The sequence below is a fragment of the Centrocercus urophasianus genome, unplaced genomic scaffold (genome assembly GCF_019232065.1).
Source record: "Centrocercus urophasianus isolate 14NV4802_14NV808 unplaced genomic scaffold, USGS_Curo_1.0 seq_15, whole genome shotgun sequence".
Taxonomy (NCBI): domain Eukaryota; kingdom Metazoa; phylum Chordata; class Aves; order Galliformes; family Phasianidae; genus Centrocercus; species Centrocercus urophasianus.
In genome coordinates, this window is record NW_024884697.1 from 30,471,718 (window position 1) to 30,493,451 (window position 21,734).

Below are 21,734 nucleotides of genomic sequence, written 5' to 3' on the forward strand. Positions count from 1 at the left end.
ACAGGCCCATAACCAGATATATTAACAGGAGAAGGAGAAATCAAAAGTATGCCCATGCAGCTAGTGCCTGCCAGTGTGAGAAAGCTTTGCTCTGAAGGCTGTGTTCATATTGTTGAGTTCAGTTTCACAGTCATAGACATTATGTATCCTGAAACCATTATGCCCAAGAACAGGGTACAGGAAATTTATTGTTAGTTTATAGTTTTCAAAATGTACTTATATTATCATCAAAATACTAATAGCAAAACAGTGTTGCAGATGGAGTAAGTTTGGTGAGTAAGTACAGAGAAGTGTGTGTAAGGGGTTGCTATTTGTTAAATATGGTTTGTTAAAAACAAAGTTTCATGATACAAAAATGGAATAGAATAAAATAAATAAAAAATAGAAAACCCTAATAGCAAGAAAATTCCAGTATCACTTATCACTGAGCAAAAATAGAAAGCCAAAGCATAAAATAGACTTAATAGAATCCAAAGGTTTAATATGAAATAAATCTGCACTGAAAGTTGGTAAAACTTTGCTATAAGTTAGTGACAACGTTCCCATAACTTTGAGGCGTAATACAGCTTTGAAATAGAGAACTTGATTTTATCTTACTAATTTTGATCAGCTTTCAGTTTTCTATCTATTGGTTCTGGTTTCTATACATGATTACCCTCAGAAGGGAATATGGAAGTTATTTCTCCTCACTGCCTAGCTCTTGAAGCCACCTTGGAGAAAGCAATGCCAAAGTCTGTAATCTTGGAAATTAGAAGCAGCTTGCAGACTGCTGTACCATAATTTTCTGCTTTTCGGTGCATTTGGTTGACCCTGGCTGAAAAGCTGGCATTGACCTTTGAAGAGAAAATTATGATTTGCCAAGAGTTCTGATCCATCTGTTCCTTTTATTTAAAGTGGTCATATCTGAAAAACATGAAAGGGTTTTAAGTTTCTGCAACATATTTATGTTGTGACCACAAAATGAGAAAATGATTGCAGAATCACAGAATCACAGAATGGCCCATGTTGGAAGGAATCTCAAGGATCATGAATCTTTGACCCCCCTGCTACAGACAGGGCCACCAACCTCCCCATTTAATACCAGACCAGGCTGCCCAGGGCCCCATCCAACCTGGCCTTGGACACCTCATTGGCTGATGAAATTTAAAAGAAAAGTTATCTGCAAAAACTTTTAGAATAGAGTAACTTCCTTTTAATTTGAATCTCAACCATCATGTTTTGTTTCTTTATTTTATGATCAGCTTCATAATCCCATCTGGAAACCCTAGGAAACCTCTTTTTGCTGCTACCTATGAGGCCTGACCATGCATACAAAATGAGTCATGGTCTTCTGTAGTATTCTTTCTCAATAACATTTTTTCCTCTCTTATTCTCTCTGTGCTGTTCTGCTTTCAGAAAGTTTTTTTTCCATGTGTTTTTTACCTCTAAAGAAGTGAATATCTTCCATCAAAACTTTAAAAAAATAATAAAAAAAAAACATAGGCAGCAACTGCCACCTAATATAAACAAGCAAACTTCTGTCTAGTTGAACAGCACTCTTTATACAGCAACACACTGCAAAATAATGAGCAAGCAAAGTAGACACCAACCCCCGTAGTCTTTTTCTCACCCTATGATCAGATTGCTCCTTTAGAATTTGTTTTTATTCAGTGCAAAATAGCAAAATTATTTAAAGTATTTAAGTATATAATTGGAATGGCTTTTCTTGGACAAACTGAAATAAAAATATTGCAATTTCTTCACTTCTTTTATTAATAATAATTAATAATTTATTAATAATCAAGATCCTGGAATAGAATTTTTTACAAGAACTTGCATGAAAATTCAGTCACATCATAGAGAAATAAAAACGCCTTTCAATATTAAATGGCGTACATTTCATATGAGATGACTTGAAGTCCATTCTACAAGTCCTCATTCCACCAATTCCAGCAGACTGAAATAATTTAAGTATTCCTTTTTCTTGTTTACACACCAGCTATTCATAAAATGTAATCTATTCAGGCAGAAGGACAGACATTGGGTTAGAATAGTGCTTGCTTATTTTTAGACTTCATCTTGTATTCTTGCAAGAGCCTGAGAGCCATTGTTACCTTAATTGGATATGATTTTTGTAGTTACTGATATTCTGAGCAGGTTGGTAGCCCTAGCATCATCTGTCATGCCATATTACTGACATTTTATAAAAAGGATAAAACTGATACGGGAGATAAGGGTTAAGGGGATTGTCAGCAAAAAGGTTGGAAATTATCAACTAATACCAGGAAAATGCAGTTAAGCACAGTTTAACTTAATAGGAATTTTTACATGTGAGAGCAAGGTCACTGGAAAAAATGTTCATCTTGAGGTCTCTTCTTTCCACTATGTCTTACATTCTCAGATTATAATGAGCACAGAATTTCTATCAACTCATACCAAACTATGAAGTTTGCTATATATACATATTCCCTATTACAAGCTGATAAGGTGAATACACTTAACCTGGGCATGAAAACTCCGGGAGGAAGGAAAAAAGTCCATTTCTTACTCTGGAAAGTCACATTCTTATTGGATACTTTACATGGTAATGAAAATAATTTAATAGTTATAGAGGTATGTGTGAAGAATTCTGCTACCAAACTCTGTGGTCATATCACTAAATTCCAGTGATACATTTTTTACGTACATATATTTCATACACATGGCTGAAATCATGAAGAACATTTGTTTTTTTTTAGTGAAAAAGCACTGATATTTTTATACAGTTCTATAATAATATAGTTGATTCCTTCCTGTGAAAATAATCAGCAACAGATTAGAAATCAATACAGCTGTAAAACATAGCTTTGCAAGGCAGATACATACACACACACACACACACACAAAAAACAAACAACAACAACAAAAAAAACATAAAAATAATGAAAAAAAAACAAGAAGGAGAAGAAAAGAAAGAAAAGAAAACCACTCATGAAAAAGACAGTGTATGCAGTGTATTTCAAAATGATTTTTGAGGACTGTGTTTTCTTTATTCCTCTGGGTACAGCTAAAGCTATACATTTTATATGACATGTATTACAGTAGGTGATATATCCTTTTAACATTATTGTTAAAGTCTTTTAAGAGCCGGTTCTGATCACAGGTAATCAGGTGAACATCTGGCATAATTCCACAGAGGATCTTCTGAGTCATTCTAATTTATGTTGGCGTTGCACTGATGAAAATTTACTTCCATAGTTGTCTTCTTCACAAGTTGCTTGTGTATGCAGCTTTGTGGCTTGCAAGAAATTTTATGCTTATAAATAATTTTCTCCTCAGTAGCTTTGGCTTTGTAGATACATAGGGAGGAGTTGTTTGTATAAGAAAACATAACTCTGAAGAAGATGCGAACAAAATTCAAAAATAAAAGTGATATTGCAGTGTAACATATGATTTAATTGTATAGTTTAACCAGTTAATTATAATAGACCGTAGCACTGTTGGTAGCCTCTTTGTTGCAACCAAATAAAATACAATAAAGTAAAGCTAACTTCTGAAACACATGAAAAACTCATAGCACATTCCCAATAATCATAAAAAAAAAAAAAAAAGTGGGTAAAAGGTCAAGAAAAAAAAAAAATCCAAACTACTTGGAAATACGAGTTAGCTGTTGGCTTTTAAGTCTTCATCCAGTTATTACTTAATTTCTATATTTTACGGTGGAGGTTACATCCCTGTCTGTATTACAGAGACACTTATAATAGATTTCTTGCAATTAAAGTCTTATTTCATTACTGCTTGCTTGTCCAAAAGATCAAGGGTAACGTTTTTTTGTGGCCAAGCAAAAAAGTCCTACAACAGAAGTCACAGAAAGAATGGACACAGCAACGTGCTCATGAAAAACAATCCCATTCAGAATAGAATGGGAAGTGACCAGAGCTATTTTAGAGAAAACTGGACCTCAGTCAACAACAATAAAAATGGGGTGGCCTTTATTTTAAATACATGACTTTAACAGTGGAATGAATCTACTGGCTTTGCAAACAATTTTTCCTGAGTTAATAAAAAGTTCGTGTATATCTTCCTGAACTAGACAGAGCAGCATGTATATACGTTGATCAGCCCAGCACTATATAGAAATTGAACCAACATAAGGAGCTCTAAAGAGAGCAAAAAGCTCAAGCTGGATTTAATCCACATATTCTTTCCTGGTCACTGGGGACACACAACACTGTGACACTGAATATATGAAGACCATTCTTGTGAATGACATTTGTATTTTGACCCAACTGTATATTGCAATTGTCATACTCTACTGGTCAAAGACTATTGGACTCCAATAATCTATCAAAGACAAATTATAAGTTCTGATATTTTTAATATTCTTACTTATGTTCGTTCCATTATATTAGAAAAGTTTATTTTGAATTCTGTTGACAGTGTTTTTCCATTTTCATCCACTGATGACTCAAAACAGTTTCTTAAAAACTACATAGAAAACCAATGGCACCCACTTCATTAAAAGTTAGTTCAAAACATTTTTTCAGATTGGTTAAGTAAAGCAGAAGATTTTTGTTAATGTCAACCATGCAATCCTGATATTTACAAAACAGATAAAAAGATCTCTGTGAACTTATAGCTCTCTTGGAATGTTAATATATTTTCATGGAAGGATAATATCTCTTGATGCTTTCAGTATGTATTCTCATCCTAAGATCTGCATCACTTTTTAAACAGTAATTAATCATTTCAACTTTACAGGGATTAAATTCTGACCTCATCTGAAATAAACTGCATTACTAAGTCTTCAAATTTTTCAACATTATAAAATATTTGATGTGTACATTTATATACAAAAATTTCATTGCTGTAATTTAAATTAGTAGGTGTACATAAAACTATATGTTTTTTAACACAGCTAATTTAGTATCATTTTTTTCCCAAATGTTGGCAGTAAGTTTTGCATTTCATTTTCAAAAATGGTCTTAAATGAATGTCTCATAAAGAGTAGAACAAGTATTTTGTGTGCTTTCCTACAACTGTTAGCCTCTATGTTTTCCACCTGTATCCAGTTCCCTAGATCTCATTTCCATTTTCCTTCTTGTTATACAAAAGGTAGGAGTTGTTTCTCCAATTTTGAAGCACAGTCATAGAATCAAGGAATCATACGCTGAGTTGGAAGGGACCTACGAGGATCACTCAGCCCAACTTCTGGATCCACAAAGAACTCAGAACAAACCATATTTCCAAAAGATCTGTCCAAACGCATCTTGAAGTCCAGCAGCTAAGTGCCATCTGCACTGCACTGAGGAGGCTGTTCCAGGGCTCAATCATCCACTGGTGAAGAGCATTTTCCTAATTCCCAACCTAACCCTTCCCTGATGCAGCTCCATGCCATTCCTTTGGATCCTGTTACTGTCACCAGAGCACAGTGCTGCCCCTCCACTCCCTGTGAGGAGCTATAGAATGCCATGAAGCTGCTTCTTAGTCTTCTCTGGGCTGAACAAACCAAAGGACTTCAGCTGCTCATCATATGTCTTGTCATCTAAAAACTTCACAGTCTTTGTTGCTCTCCTGTAGACACCGTAGTAGTTTTATGTCCTTCTTATATTGCAATGCTCAAAACTGCACTTCAGGTGAGACTACACCAGCACAGAGAAGAGCAAGACAATCACTTCCCTTGACTGGACAGCTGGATTCCAAACGGTGTCATCTTTCAGACTTGTAAGATTTCCTGTATGCTTACAGAGGATCCATTACATGTCTTCTGTCTTGATGTCCCTTTAATGGTGTTTGTTTTATTCTAACTTCATGAATTTTGCATCAAAATCTGGCTTCAGTAATGAGAAGGGGAATATGATAAATAGGTTGCTGAAGAGACTCCTCATTAGATATTACTTACAAACCTCCATAAAAAGATAACTCTAGCCCCACTCAAAACCTTTTTTTTTGTGAAATAAATTTTCTATTTCCATAAGCTCAAAGAAAAGTTATCCAGAGAAAATTAAGAAAATTAAGCTGTTTTCTGAGTTTCTTTTTCTATGTTCCTTATACATGCCGCAAAACGCTACTAAATTATACTCTCTTCTCTCTTCTTCAAGCATCTACTGAATCAACTCATGTTCCCCTTATTCTAGCTTTCTTAATATCCAGCCTTCTGCTTAAACTTTTCTTGTATTCTTTTCTTGTTTTTTCATAAAGCCTACACAGCAACCAACTCTTAAAACTAGCTGTGTACTTCCTATGTGGACTAAACAATCAAAGCTGCTTTCATGCATGAAAGGTCACGTTGATTGTCATAAGACAAAAAGCAAAATTAAAATCTGAGTCTTTCTCAGACATCATTCTCTTTGTGAATTAAATGAAATCTATAGAAAAAAAAGGACATACTTTTATGATGTCACGTTTTGTACAAGGAAGAAACATGCAGTTTTTTACATATATTAATTTCTTGTTCTCTATTCTTTTTCCAGTATGTGCTTGATCCGAATTTAAGCAGTTTGTAGCCTGCTATAGTGTGATACAATATTTTTGATACAATACTGTGTATGATGTATTACTTTACAGTATGTTTTGTATTTACAGTAATCTGTGAGAAAAAAATATTTATTTATTCAGTCACTTTAAAAACGTACAATTTCTGAAATAAAATCAAGTAATAAGTAATGTCAATTATGCACGTGTCCTGAAAATTAAAAATTGAAAGTATCTGTAACTTCAAGAAAATGTGAGTACATCAGCTATACTATAATGTAGCACAAACAGCCTTCTTTGAAAGCTAAGTTTTCCCTGCAGGTTTCCACTTAAAATTATTCCACTAAAACCCTAAAATTCCACTAATCTTTCACCTTTTGTTTGCTTGTTTGTTTGTTTGATTGATTGATTGATTTTTTGTTTGTTTATCAAGATGTTAAACAAATGGAGGGGAAAAAAAAAACAAAAACGAGAAATGTATAGAAATATTAGTTGTAGTAGTCACATTTTTTGTGGGACTGCTCTGGCTGAAAGACAAACTCCTTTTAAGAAGCATAATTTAAAAGATTTTCATTGTCAAGTTTCTTATCATCATCTTTTATTAAGGGAATCATTGCTTAAATTCATCACATTTATTCAAATAAGAAATAAGAAGCAAAGAGTTACATGGATCTCAAGCAATGTAAAGCTGACATAGCTTTCCTATCTGAAATTCTATAAATATGTTTACATTAAGAGTTACAGAAAAAATATATTTTTAATAAAATATGTAATGAGAAATTTCAAGTATTTTGACATTCTAATATAGAGATTTTTGATGCAGGTAAAATTTCTCTCTTTAAAAGCATCTGTATATTTTTTAATGAACAATGATTGAGACAGATGTTTAAACTTGACCTAACAGTCAATGAAAAAAATAGGCAGTTACATCACAGAAATCTTTTCTGTCTTAAATGTATTACTTCCTACACACAACATTTTTTTTTCCTACATTGACTAGAAAGCAAGCCCAGATAATTAGCTCAGCTATAAGTGTCAATAGCATGGACTTCAAAAGTAGAATGAGATTAATCCCTACTCCAACATACTGCAGAAGATTAACTTTTAGATATCATGAAGTTCTATCCCTCCACGAGGCTGGAAAATACTGCAGTCTCTTCTAAAAGGACATCGAGGCCCTGAGCTTGTCCAGAGAGGGCCAATGAAGCTGGTGAGGGGTTTGGAACACAGGCCTTATGAGGAGTGACTGATGGAGATGGGATAGTTCAGTCTGGAGAAGAGGAAGCTCAAGGGAGACATTATCGCTTTCATTAATTTCCTGAAGGGAGGTTGTAGTGAGTTGGGAGTCAGCCTCTTCTCTCATGTGACTAGCAATAGGACAAGAGAGAATGGCCTCAAGTTGCACCAGGGGAGATTCAGGCTGGACATCAGGAAATACTACTTTTCTGAAAGAGTGGTCAAGCACTAGAATGGGCTGTCCAAGGAGTTGATAGAGTCACTGACCCTGGAGGTGTTCAAGGAACATTTGTATATTGTGTTGAGGGACTGTATGAATCCTTCTTTGTTTTCTGGCTCAAAGCTTGCTTTCTGAGTTATTTCTTGTGATAAGACTCTAGGAAATGAGAGATGGGTGTTGCTGTGCGGCAATCAGCATCACTATATGGACAACTTTACATTTGAAAGCATTTCCTTGGAGCAGTTTACCTTTGGAAGGTAAAGCTCATGACCGTTTACTGGCAGAAGATCTAACCAGTGACCAAATAGCTCCTGTTTGCTATGGGAGACTGGGAGATGATGCCATTGTATCCTGTGAAGGCAAGATACAAGTTGGTGCCTCTCTGCTCTCTCTTATCTGATGGCAAGGCCAGGAAGACAGGAACAAAGGAGTTTCTGCTGAGATCCCAGAGCCAGAAGCTGTCACTCCAAAGAGAGCTGACTCGACCACTTTGGACTCATAAGTTGGTACTACCATTGAAAAGTTGCCATCATCACTGTGGTCACCATCGTCCTCAACGGAACAACAGTGCCTGACAACTCACCACTACTGAAGATCAAAGACTGAACTATGAACCACGCTGGATTCACAGTAGTGACTATGTCCCTCTTGCTGCCTACGAAGAATCCTTGCTTCTTCTTTCCCTTTCTATTGCTCTCCTTCCCTTCCCCATTACCCTAATTCATAATAGTGTCTGTCCTCTCCTTCCCCATCTCCCTAATTAAGATTTTTAATAAACTGGTTGGACCAACATCTGAACCACTGTTTCTTAATCTCATGCTGGGTATGCAGATATTAAAAGAACCTCCTCTCCCCCCTATAAATTGGAGCTAGACAGAGACATGATTTAATAAGAACAAATGGTGATAGGTGGACAGTCGGACTGGATGATCTGGTAGGTCTCTTCGAACCTTGGTGATTCTGTGACTTGAAAAAATTAGCCAAAAATGAGGCTTTTTTTGCCCCATATAGTGGTAATTACAAGGAAAGGATAAGGGAATTGGGATTGTTTCACTTTGTCAACGGTTTATGGGCTGGTCCGGCCCAGTTCCGTGACCAGCAGGGCGGAGGGATCTGCGGATCCGCGCCTCTGGGAAAGGGGAAGCAGGGGACCCCAAAATACTTGAAAAAAAACAACAGCACTGATCTGAGGTGGAACAAATGATTTTACTAAATATAGTATTAGTAAACTACAAAGAGAGAGAGAGAGAGAGAGAGTCTGTTTGAATTGTATAGACCTCACCACAATCCTGGGGTGAGAAGTGCAGTCCAGTTGAGTGACTGAAGTACAGACGGCGAAGTGCAGATGGCGAAACGCAGGTGGCGAAGCGCAGATAGCGAAGCGCAGACAGCGAAGAGCAGGCGAAGAAGAAAGCTCAGGTGACCTTGCATGGAGTTATATCCCCTTGCTGACCGCAAAGCCTCCTGGGGAAATGTAGTTCTTCTCCGACGGACGAACATTCGTCAGATATCAAACCCCACCCCCAGTGCATTACATGATGTTATGGTGTGGAATACTGATGACCAAAAATCATAAAACCATGACACACTTAGAGAAGGTTCCAGGGAGACTTCATTGTGGCCTTCCAGTACTTGAAGGGAGGGTATAAACAGGAAGTGGAACAGCTGTTTATGAGGGTGGATAGTGATAGGACAAGGGGGAACGGTATTAAACTGTGACAGGGGAGGTTTAGGTTAGATATCAGGAGGAAGTTTTTCCACACAGACAGTAGTGAGGCAGTGGAACAGATTGCCCAAGGAGGTTGTGGATGCCCCATCCCTGGAGGCATTCAAGGCCAGGGTGGAAGTGGCTCTGGGCAGCATGGTCTAGTGGTTGGTGACCTTGTACATAGCCGGGGGTTAAAACTAGGTGATCATTGTGGTCCTTTTCAATGCAAGCCATTCTATGATTCTGTGAATATCAAACTTTGTCATATAACCCAAATTGAAACTGGTAGTTCTTTCCTAAGATGCCTCCAAGGAAAATGTAAGGTTGCATGGGAGTCGCTGCAATTGATTTATCTAGATGTTCTTCACTCTGAGCCATTACCAAATTTATTGACTGGAAGAAACTGTAGATGTAAGGGTAGATGCAGTACACTAAATAGGTTAGTGAAAAAAAAAAGTATTTACTGATTTTTAAAAAGAAAAAATAAAGCTCTTGGCAAAATTTTAAATTGTATAATAAAGCGTTTATTTCAGTATTGAGAGAAATGTTTAGTATATGGAATAAATAATAGGAGCACAAGTAATCATATAATAATTAATAGGTGCAGAACAGAATTTGCTTCAAATAGATTGTATAATAAAGTCAATACCAGATGGGCCTCAATTTACAAAATAGTTATTTCAAATGAGCATATTAAATAATTCTACCAATGTTTCCTTTACACATAAGAGACTAATTGTAAACAAATCTTTACAGTTTTATTTTCCTATGGGTTAAAAAGCCATTAAATATGTTACAAAAAATAATTTGTCCTCTGGAATATAATATTTCTAAGTTGAGCGTCTTTTCCAAATATCTTCCTGGATTGTTGCTGGTACTAGTAAGATTATAAGATAACATCTATGTGATATCCCTTCATGTGCTTTCTTTGCAAATGCATATTCACTAATTATTCAAAGAGAAAAATACTCCTGAGGAAAAAAATAAGAGAAAAAACTGCCTGAATTTACAAACTAAGTCCAACACCAGGGCAGGAATAATCAATATGCATAAGCATGCAGGCTAGGGGCTGATCCATTGGAAAAGAGCTCTGCAGAGGAAGACCTAAATGCTCTGCCTGACAACAGGTTGACCAGGAGCCAGCAGTGTACCCTTGTGGCCAAGAAGGTCAGTGGTATCCTAGGGTGCATTAGAAAGAGTTGGACAGCAAGTTGGAAGAGATGCTCCTCCCACTCAACTCTGTGCTGATGAGGTGTGAGAATCCTTCTTAGTTTTTTTTTGGCTCAAAGCTTGCTTCCTGAGGTTTTTCTTGTGATAAGACTCGGAGTGACTTGTCAAGGAGGCAACTGATGGGTGCTAACTGTGTGACAATCGATATCGCTTTGGGAACATTTGCAAGCCCCTTCCCCCAGAGCTGCTTGCTCTATAGAAGAGCGGAAGAGAGTGCTCAGCAGTGTTCACTGGCGGAAGATCTGACCTGTGGCCAAACCGCTCCAGCTAAGAATGGAAGGCTGGGGGATGATACCATTGTATCTTGCAGAGGCAAGATGCTAGTTGGTGCCTCCCTGCTTCCTCTTATCTGCTGGCAAGGCCAGAAAGATAAGAAGAAAGGAGGTTCCTGCTGAGATCCCAGAGCCAGAAACTGCCACCACAAGGAGAACTGACTCAACCACCTTGGGTTTGATCTGTCACTCAAAGGAGAGCTGATTCGACCACTTTGGATTTGAGCTGTCACTCCAAAAATAGCTGACTCAACCACTTTGAAGCATTGAAAAAGGGCCATCATCACCATGGTTGTCGTCGTCGTTGGCAACAGGACAACTCTGCCTGACGACCCACCGCTACTGAAGACCAAAGACTGAACTACGAACCTCGCTGGATCCATGGTGGTGACTATCTCCCTCTTGCTTCCTATAAAGACTCCTTGCTCTTTCTTTTCTGTCTTTTCTATCGCCCTCCTTCCCTTCCCCCATTACCCTAATTCATAATAGTGTCCGTTCTCCCCTTCCCCATTTTCCCTAATTAACATTTGTAATAAACTGGTTGGACCAACATTTGAACCGTTGCTTCTTAATCTCACGCCGGGTATATCGATAATAAAAGAACCTCCTCTCCCTCCTATAAATTGGAGCGAGACATGAGGCCATATCTGGAATACTGTGTCTGGTTCTGGGCCCACCAGTCTGTGAAAAACAGGAAAATTCTAGAGAGAAACCAGTGGAGAGTGACAAAGATGATTAAGGACTTGGAGCATCTCCCTTATGAGGAACAGCTGAGAGACCTGGGGCTGTTCAACTTGGAGAACAGAACACTGAGAAGAGGATTTTATTGACACTTGTATAAAAGGCAGGTGACAAGTGGATGGGCCAGGCTTTTTTTCAGTGGTGCCTACCAAGAGGACAAGAGGCAACAGGCGCAGACTGGAAAGCAGGAACATGCACATTCCATGCAAATATAAGGAAGAACAACTTTACTTTGAGGGTGATAGTACACTGGAACAGGCTGCTCAGAATTCACAGTCTCCAGCCCTACTCACCTGAGCACCTTACTGTGCAAACTGATCAAGGAAGTTGCTCTAGAAAGGGCACTAGACGGTATGATATCCAGAGGACCTTCTAACCCCTGTGATTCTGTGATTTCTTTCAAGATAAGGAAATGAGTCTATTCCAGCACAAAGGGACTACTTAAAGTTACATAATTCATTATACATGCGAGTATCACTTTGTGAAGAGTGCAAGGGGCAATTTAACATTAAGCTTGGCTTTCTTCTTATCTATCTTAGTTTACCTATCCAAGCTCTTTGTACACTCAAGAAAGAGAGACCCCTATGGAAAGAAATTCATGCCAAACTAAGAAAACTGGTCAAGACAAAAGGGATAAATAACTCTCAGGAGATTACCTGCTGATCTGTGCCTACAAAAGAAGTTAGTTAGTCCTATGTGCTCAGCCCTGTTAATTCCTAGACATAAAAAGCCAGATAAAATTTCTCTTTTTAAAACCTTTATTCATTTAATTTTCCCAATCTACTTCTGTCAAAAACGTACTTAATCAGCTGTTCAAATTCTGGTTCTTCCTTGCTTCATCACTTTTCTCTACTTTTGTTTGTTCACCTCTGTTTCAGGATTTCCCTGCAGCAAAGCAGCAATCTGACAGTATTTTTTGCAACTGTTTTGGCAAAGTTAATTGCAGTAGATAAATTGATTTTTATATACAGTAAATGTAAAAAAAAGAAACAAGTAACTTTCTTTTTTAAGTAGTCTTTTATTGATTAACAAAAATTTGACTGCCTAACACATTCGTATATTTTTATATTGCCTTTGTATAAACTGTTTTGTTTCCTTTAGTGTTAAATTTTCCTGTGCTCTATGTGTAAATGCCTGCACAAAGCAGGTTCAAGCTCAGAAATTCTTTCAAACATGTGCCAAATTCGCAGCAAATCTGCCAGTTAGGTTTCAGTGTCTAAGTCAGACTAGTACCATATATCTGCATCCAAATCTTAATGAGACCTGAAATGGTGGTTTTCTGTTGTTAGCTATTTGCACTAGTTCATGACTCTATAACATTCTTTAAAATTTTTGTATGAAGTAGTATTTAAATAGAAAAATCAACTCCGTTTCTTTAAATTAGGTTTCAGATAGGAAATGTGCACTGGAAATGCACTTGGTAGGAAGACAGAGGCAACCTAGGGGAGCTCAGGTGCATGTAATTCCAGTGGAACCAGAATCCTTGGAATTGGCTGAGAAATAATAATAATAATAATAATAATAATAATAATGTTACTGCAAATTTATTTTCTTTGTAGACCTGAATAATTTTTCATGTATGTAGTTTCAGATAACTGGGTAATGTCAGTGGAAATTAAACATGTTCCTGGTACCTTAGCCAGAAGCTTAGGACATTGCAGTTAGCTCTTAGATTTGGTACCCACAAATCTGTAAAGTCACCCATTTAAATCCTTGACACACCTATCCCTATTACTGCCACACAGAACATACTCAAGCAAATCTGTAATTACAAGTGATACTGCGCATGACAATGCTCCTTCATAAGATGCTAGCCAAACTTCATACAAAAATTCACTTCTCTCCACACAACCTGAAATTATTTTAACCACAGGAAATATTGTTTTGTATTCTGCAGGTGTTCCTGAACGTATTTACCTAGTCACATTAATCCTGGGATGCTGCAATTTTTTGTTTTTTTTCCTCCAAGAAGCCTCTTCTGAACATAGAATTCAATGACTTTTGCAGATCTTTTAATTTTTTTTTTTCTCGTCTTCTAAATCATTGACAATACTAAAGAAAACAAATCCCACTCTGCTGGTTATCTAAATCGTGCTTTATAAGAGTATTTTCTGGTGCGTCCCAAGTGTGAGGGGGCAGTTAACGCTAATATTGAATGATATCAATATACTGAACATTTATAAACCATTTGGGATTTCAGTCGAATGGCTGCATTTTTCTCTGATTCTGTGAGATGTTTTCCTTGTTTTTCAGAGAAATTGAAAGGTTTTTGCTTTCACTGCTTTTTCTTGACAGAGATGCCACAAGGTATCTATACATCTCAAAGGCTAACACAAAATCAATCTGTGTGATTATGCAATTTAGCTGCATTTGCTGTGTTAATTTATCTACTAGCATCTGTAAATTACTTTATTATAAAAAATTCAAAGGCTTAGCAGAAAGCCAAATTAGACCTAGTAGCAACACAAAAACATTATCAACAAGGGAAATCTCTAAAAGCACCAGCAGACAACAAAACATCGAGTGATGTATAGAAAGACATAAAATGTGATATAAATTCATGAAGTGCTGACTATTTTTGTTTTATTTGATATCTGAGTAAAAGTTCTTGGGAGGGGTTATCAAGTTGTCCTGCAGGGATGCAATTTGCAATTTTATGTTAACACACATTATTTGACTTCATACTTAAATTAGTGTTTACCAATACTTCACAGCTGTCTAATTAAAGTGTGAGGGACAAGAGATCATAGGGTGTTTGATAAATGAAGATAAAAATTGCTCTGCCATTAGGTGAAGTTGATAGTTGAAAGATTTTCCTTTCAAATGGCAGACAACATGTATAAATGGTTAACATTTACACATCATGAAAAAGCAACCTATGAATTCAAGGTTAAACAATTATGCAAATGAGTGGCGTTAAAAACAAATTTGAAGGGAATGGTCTTTAAACACCAAAGGCAAGTTTCCTATCCGTTAAGAGGTCAGGGTGCTAACGTATCACAAAACTACGCTGACATGACTTCTCATATCCCATCTGTTATTGAAGGAAGCTCGTGTTCTCATGTTACCTTGCTAAGAGGTAAAGTCTTCTAAAACCTCTCTCCTTTGTCATTTCAAGTACTACCTGTTTTTTTTTTTTGTTTGTTTGTTTGTTTGTTTGTTTCCTTCTCTCCTCTTTTGCTCTTCCTTTTGTCTCACTTCAATTTATAGGAGGGAGAGGAGGTTCTCTTATTATCAATATACCCTGCGTGAGATTAAGAAGCAACGGTTCAAATGTTGGTCCGACCAGTTTATTACAAATCTTAATCAGGGAAATGGGGAAGGGGAGGACGGACGCTATTATGATTAGGGTAATGGGGAAGAGAAGGAGGGCAATAGAAAAGATAGAAGAAGCAAGGAGTCTTTATAGGCAGCAAGAGGGACACAGTCACCACCATGGATCCAGCGAGGTTCGTAGTTCCGTCTTTGATCCTCAGTAGTGGTGGGTCGTCGGGCAGAGTTGTTCTATTGATGAAAACGACGGCCCCTTTTCAGTAGTTTCAAAGTGGTTGAGTCAGCTGTCTTTGGTGTGACAGCTCAAATCCAAAGCGGTTGAGTCAGTTCTCCTTGGAGTGGCAGCTTCTGGCTCTGGGATCTCAGCAGGAAACTCCTTTGTTCTTATCTTCCTGGCCTTGCCAGCAGATAAGAGGAAGCAGGGAGGCACCAACTTGCATCTTGCCTTCACAGGATACAATGGCATCATCCCCCAGCCTTCCATAGCAAACAGGAGTTATTTGGTCACAGGCTAGATCTTCTGCCAGTAAACAGTCCTGAGCACTATTTTCCGAAGGCAAACAGCTCCAAAGATGTAAAATTGTCCACACAGTGATGTTGATTGCCACACAACACCCATCAATTGCCTCCTCAACAAATCATTCAGTCTTATCACAAGAAAAACCTCAGGAAGCAATCTTTGAGAAAAAAAAAAAAAAAAAAAGACACAAAGAAGGATTCTCACACCTTTATGAATTTATATTTTTAATCTGGAAGTCTGCCAAAGACTCAATATTTGAATTCCAAACAGGAAGTAAACTTAATGACTTGACATACAAGATACACAGAAGGAAACAAATGCTCTCTTTCTTTCCACTCCAACTCTGTCCTGTATTCTCTATCCCAAACACCATAATCAAAGTGTCTGTTAATAAAGTTCTAGATCAGAATGTTCCTTTTGCACAGAGTAAGTTAATCATTATTAATACAGTTTTAGGACTGTCATATATTTGCTAGTCATGCTAACACTACTGGAAATTTCACCACTGCCAATTGAGGACAGGTCTGTTACATTTCTTTCAAGATGTCTCTGGGTGATATCATATCAAATTCACAACTGAAATGACTAATCTGTCTCTATGCTTCAAGAAGTTTGTATTAGTTTACTAGATGAGTCTATTTTGAAAGACTAATTGCAACAGCTAACTGCATAGCCTATGTAGCTAGCAGAGATTGATTTACATCTGGAATTACTTTATCATACATTCTCTCTGGCTCATAGGCAATTAATAAGCAATTAAATCCCTTCTAAACTTGCAAAATAAACCTGAGAACCAGGATTTTTGAGATTGTTTTCAACCTTAGCTGCTCACACAGGGAACAAAATGTTTAGTAACCAACGCGACAAGCAAATTTGGGCAACTAAGAAAACAGCCATTCTGTACACTACTTCAGTCACTGATTATAGCCACTTAACTTCTACCTGTCACGTCCCTCTTGTGCATACACCAGTGTCATACATTGACATTTATTCTCTCTTTTCCCTCCTTCATATCCACTAGGATGAGAGAAGGGGAAAATAAAAGCAAGAAAGCTTGTGGGTCAAGATTAAAAAAACAAAAAGCAATTGGAGTAAAAGTAGAAGAAAAAAGGAATTATGCAGGTGATAAGGCAATCAATTATCACTTACCATGTGTAGATTGATGCCCAGTTCTTGAGAAAAAAAAATAGCTAACCTCCCTAAACCCACTGCTGTACCATTTTGTTAAGCATGATGGCATGGGGCATGAACTGCCAAACTGTTATAAAGAACTATCATGTGAGTTTCTAGGAAGCTAATCCCATGTCAGACAGACCCATAGAAGGGTCAAAGAATTTGCATCTCATTATGAGTACTTTTGCTAGTCTGCATAGCAAGCTTTATAAACACAGAATTGTTGTTTACTGATGTAATGTAGAAATACAAAACTAGACAAAAACCCTCAAAACAAAACAAACAAACAAACAAAACACAAAAATCAGAAAAAACCTGCCACAGAATCCTATATACAAAAGTACACCCATTGAGTATCAGCTGGGTGGAAAAATAGATTATGGGAAGTAGTCCTAGAATATTTACCTGGAAACTGAACTGTATCAACAAGATGTGTTCTAACATGTCTAAACTTCAAATAGTGTCACATTACTCACAGTAAGTAGATTAAAGTAAATTCAAGCCAGAGATATCCTAGAGATACAGCTCTGCCTTACAATGTATCCTTAAAGAATGAATATTCTGTCATTACCGAAAGGACAGGATATATTAGAAGGAGGTGAATGCTTCAGGAAAAGAGAAAAGAGAAAGCTAAGGGGAAAATGATAGAGAGAAATACCAAGCAGAATATAAAGACAGAATAATACATACCAAGACCAAAGGTAAAATAGCAAGAGAAGAATGACTATAGTAAATTAGTTATTATGGTAGTCCAGGAAAAGAAATAAGAAAAAAAGAAATATTATATTGTACAAAGAGACAGTGAAGGAAGGACAATAAATAACAAAAATAATAGAAAACATAGTACAAAAATTATAAGAAATAGAACAGTGATGGGAATACTGGAAAATAAGTAGGAAGCAAAAAAACCCAAAAAAATACTGAGAAAAACTTTAGTTTCATCCATTTATTAATTATTTACTTTTATTGTATTTTCTTAGAAGGTGTCATCCACATGGAAATTCTTTATGGTATATTTGTTGCTTAGGGTATTCAGAGATGAACTAAATATAAACAATAGCAGAAAAAAAAAAAAAATAAGTAGGCCAGTGCAACAGGGGAATTCAGAGCATGTGTATCTTTTAAACAGACCTTTCCTACAAATCTTGAAGTACAGTTTATATAAACCTTGAATTTATCTTTTTATGAACTGTCCTATGTGCTCTGCTTGAGAATTATTCACTGTAGCAAAAATAAGACTGCATTCCATTTCCCTCTCCATTGCACAAAATATTCAACAGGACAGGAACCTTCTGACAGCAGGACTTCCGCAACAGCAGAGATCTATTAGCATATCTTAGCTGCTGTACTATCTCCAGCAGGCAAAGAAAAGGTTATAAAACTTCCGCAAAAACAAACAAGCAACAACAAATAAAACTAGATACAAAGATAACTCATTACCCAGGAGTCCTGTCTTGTTTTTCATTTGTTTGCTTTTTTCTTTTTATTTCCACAATGCATTTTATTAGGCAAATGTCGGGGGGAGGGGGGGGGGGGGGGAGGAGTAGAAAATGAAAAACAGAAGGTGAAACAAATTCCAGTAACAACAATTTGTTTAGAACAGTTATGGAAAGTGAATCTGGACCCAGAGGATGCAAGCATAACTTCTTAAACTCACCAGTAACTCACCATTAGAACTAGCATTGTCATACATTACTACCAGGTCCAGGCAATAGGAGGCAGCAGGACCCTACAGTGCTGGCATGAATTTTAGTGGTGTTTTCCGAGACTCCTTTTATTGCTTTCCTTTCACATAGGAACCTTTAGCTTCTCCAGATAGGTACAATCTATTTTAGCTGCACCAATCTACAAGTCCATACCAATTTATATTATTAAAGGAAACAAGCCAGGAACCATTCTCTAGTTCTGAGAATAAGCAGCATGGTACAACTGACATCCAGATGGCTAAACCTTCTTATCCTTCAAAAGAAAAGGACTCCAAACTGCCTCTCGGGATTAACTTGGTCAGCTCTGTCCCCCAGGCTTTGTATAGGAAACGTCTGTGCAATGCCTCTGGAGATAACCATACTCAAACACATACTAACAAGGTAATAACAGCAATGACTGTGCATCAGTGCCTATTCTCATACTTCTGTGAAGATTAATTTACTATTACAGATGGTACAGATACAGATACTACTACATTGTTGTAGAAGCTCTTAAAGTGCTACTATAATGTAAACAATAAAACAAAACTAGAAGTACTCCCAGTGTTATATTCATCTTTTTGGGTGTACTTGAACATGTTTTTAAAATCCATTGAGTATTAAATAAAGAAAAAAAAAAAACACTGAAGTTTTCTATTTCTTCATTTTGTTATACATATAACGAACTCAGAAAAAGTCCTTAGATGAAAACACTGATTTGGATACCATCTGCGAGGCAAATATGGATCTCCATTAAATAACAGCAAGAGAAATTTGAACATGGGATAAATTGCATATGAGAAATGAGCACTTCAATACATCTAACTTTAAAGATCAAGTCAGAATATATTTGAGTTGTACAAGGGAGTGTAAACATAAAACTGTATTTGTGGAATGACCTTCAGTGTCTCACAGGCCTGTCAATAACTTAAGCTTGCTCCCAGGGTCTAAAACACAACAGCAAAAGAGATCTAAAAACCTTGTTGTATTTGAATTATTTCTAAACACCACAATAGAAGTTCAGAGGTAACATTTCAGCTATTATTCCTACAGACTGCTTGCTATTCTACTTTTTCCCACTGATACTAAGTTCTCTTTCATTGTAAGTTTTTGTTTGTTTTCCCTGTATAGAGGTGCATAATCAATGAATAGACAGATGTTATAATTATGAAATAAACAAAAGAGTTTGGCTAAGCAGTTACTATACCAAAAAAAGAATAAATAACAGTACTTACCCTTGCCCTAGGCTCACTGTAAAACTCCAAAGGAGTTTCTCCAGAAAGAGATCCTTCCCCACTGGTCTTAAATGGATCTAGGAGAGGTGAAGCCAGAGTCCACTCCTTCCAGCAGCACAGGAGAATTGCCTTAATCTGTGTTCCCAGGGGTGACTCATTGCTCGCCTCAGGTGATCAGTCAGAGGTTCAGGCCATGCAGTTCCCATACACGAGGCAATGGGAAACAAAAAGATCCACAAATGCAGAAAGGAAATTCCTCCAGTTCTCAAGACTGTGAAGACATTACAGTCAGCTTTAAGGTTGTATATATAACGAAATTTTCAGAACAAGATCAATTTTGAAAGAGACTTTGAGGGCTGATGGAACTCCCACTTGATTTAAAAGCAGCCTAACAGATAGCATTGCGTTTCAAAATGCTTCAAACCTTCTTTAGGGCAGGATTCCAGGAGATATCAGAATAAAATTATATATTTTGGAGACAAATATAAACATTAGATTCAGATGAGCGCAAACCTAAGGCAAAATAATGGTGTTCAGTCCACTGTTAATTAAATACAGTTTTCAACTTCTTTAACATCTCTAATTAATATATAGAGCCTTAGGGTGGAAAATTTTTTGTTTTTTTTTTAGCTTACTGATAAAATGCCTTTGTATTTTAGTTCCCTAGTCAAAGATAAGCACAAAAAAATGTTAAAAATAAACTTATTCAGTTTGAAGGAAATCAAGGTTTTTTATATGAAAGACCTCTAAGCTTCTCTTTGTCATCACCAATATGTCAGATTCTTCTCAGATAAAAGGAAAAAAGTTTCTTAAAACCATGGATCCCACTGTTACTGTACAATCGGTGTGGTATAGTCAGTGGTATAATGAACACAGATTTACTTGGTAATTTACAGCCTTCACTGCTGTAAAATCACCAAGTCACGTAGAAATTCAAATCTGTCATCCTGAGTTTGCTTTTTTTCATCCTGGAAGATATCTGCAAATTTCTACTGAGCACCTGCAGAATTCCTGAGCCATGGCTCGGTGTGTGGATAAGGGCAGTAAACGGAGAAAGGTTTTCTGTTTATTTCAACTGTGGGTCCAAAAATATCCCAGGACTGGATAAGTTCCAGTTAACACCATCTGTCCAAAGCCAAAATACAGAAGCCATTTAGAGGCTACCCGTAACTACTATGTCTTACAAATATTTTTGATAAAGAAGGGCTTTATGAAGCTTAAAAATAGGATGTAAGGATACAAGACATATTAGAAAACTAGGAAGACATTTAAGATAAATTCTGTCCTATCTATCAGAAGCGTTCTTTAGAATGTCATATTTAAAATATGTATTTATGATTTGCACTGCTTTAGCATACTCTATTGAGTCTACTTCAGGCAGAAGTGTGAGCTGGGTCTTCCACCCAGTGGTGTAGAACTGTCTGCCTGCTGCATACTTCAGACTATGTCAATCCAATTCAGGGGAAGTTTCCCTTATAATGATGTTTGCTTTCTAACACAGCTCTCTGAGGATGTCACTGTAAAATGGAAACACTCCGAATAACACTCTGAATGGAAATGCAAGTCACGCTATTGAAGTACAGAGAGTATCACAGCAGATAGGAATTTCTTTGTTTAAATACATCTCTTCTATGGCTTTATGAAATATTGCTTCAGACTACTACATCTCTTGTGCTAGTTAGAACAGGAAATGGACTGTGCTTTTCCTCACTTGGATTTAGGAATGGATATGTCTGAAGGAGTAGTAAACTCCAGCACAGACAATATGCATAGCCTGAGATACTGAGAAACTCATCCCATTTGCCTTGATGATGTCTCATGTCTTAGATTTTTGAAGTCTTTAGAAAAAATTATCCTGAAATGGTAACTGAAAAATATTCAGTATAAATGAAAGTGATACAGGGAATTATCTTGATAGAAGATATTTGATTCTAAAAACAATCAAACCAAATGAACCAAGAAAAAATAAAATAAAATAAAATAAAATAAAATAAAATAAAATAAAATAA